General features: G+C 40.0%; 1 protein-coding gene across 1 annotated transcript in view; it reads left to right on the top strand.

Annotated features, from left to right (window-relative positions):
* Positions 1 to 1,131, top strand: part of LOC101991563 (tubulin polyglutamylase TTLL13) — an 18,444-nt gene that overhangs the window by 11,205 nt on the left and 6,108 nt on the right. The gene's annotated exons all lie outside the window — the stretch shown is intronic.

Here is a 1,131-nt window from a genome sequence, read left to right as displayed (position 1 = left end):
AAAAAAAAAAAAAAAAAGTCTAAATGCGTTTATACAAACTATTTCCTCCTTGTCTACCCAGAGTGTTAAATAAGTCACATTCTGTAGCTTTCTTCACTAGGCTTGTAGGGAACTGTATGTAGTATGATTAGCTGGTTGGGCCTGTTTGGTTCTGTTACTTATTTTTTGATACATGTTCTTGCTATATACAGTAGCCCAGGTAGGCCGTGAACTAATGATGCACCATAACTCCTGAATGTTTGTTTGTTTTTTTTATTATTTTTATTTATTCTTCAGAGTTTCAAATATGCATACAATATATTTTGATCAAATCCATCCCCCCACACTGCAACCCCTAACCCCTCCTGGATTTACCCTCCGAACTTCTTTTTTTAAAAATATTTATTTATTTATTATGTATACAATATTCTGTCTATGTGTATGCCTGCAGGCCAGAAGAAGGTACCAGACCCCATTACAGACGGTTGTAAGCCACCATGTGGTTGCTGGGAATTGAACTCAGGACCTTTGGAAGAGCAGGCAATGCTCTTAAACCTCTGAGCCATCTCTCCAGCCCCCGAACTTCTTTTTTTAATAACCCACTGAGTCTGATTTGTGTTGTCTGTGTCCTCACCTCTAGCTCCATGCTCTTTCCATCCCCTCCTCCACGACGTGACCGAACCGCGGGGAAACTGGTTTGCTTTCTCTCAAGCTCATCTAGAGACCGATTCCCGAGAGTCCCTGTAATAATGACACACAGGAACAGTTCAGTTGTTTAGTAGATTTATTCTTTGTCACCCTTTATCTTCACTATAAAATAGGTTACAAACATGACAACTGGTTGCTAATACTGAAATTGTATTTTTGTTCATGAGACATAAAATTGAATTGAATTAATCTGGAGAATACCATTGTTTTTCTCTGTTTGCATTTTGACGTACAGAGGCAAAGTGTATTTGATTCCTTGAAATAGCCTTAGGTGCATAGCAGGTGCTCAAACGTTTGGTGGTGAATGGGGGTGAGGGATAATTGTGAGCACCCCAAAGAATCCCAAAAGATTGGGGGGCACATCTGAATAGATCATGTCTTTAGTGGGGAAAATGTGTGGGAAAATACTGTACTAAAGAATCAAAAGGGCCGGGCGGTGGTGGC

The sequence above is a fragment of the Microtus ochrogaster genome, chromosome 22 (assembly GCF_000317375.1).
Source record: "Microtus ochrogaster isolate Prairie Vole_2 chromosome 22, MicOch1.0, whole genome shotgun sequence".
In the NCBI taxonomy this organism is placed as follows: Eukaryota; Metazoa; Chordata; class Mammalia; order Rodentia; family Cricetidae; genus Microtus; species Microtus ochrogaster.
This window is presented reverse-complemented; position numbering and strand designations above follow the sequence as displayed.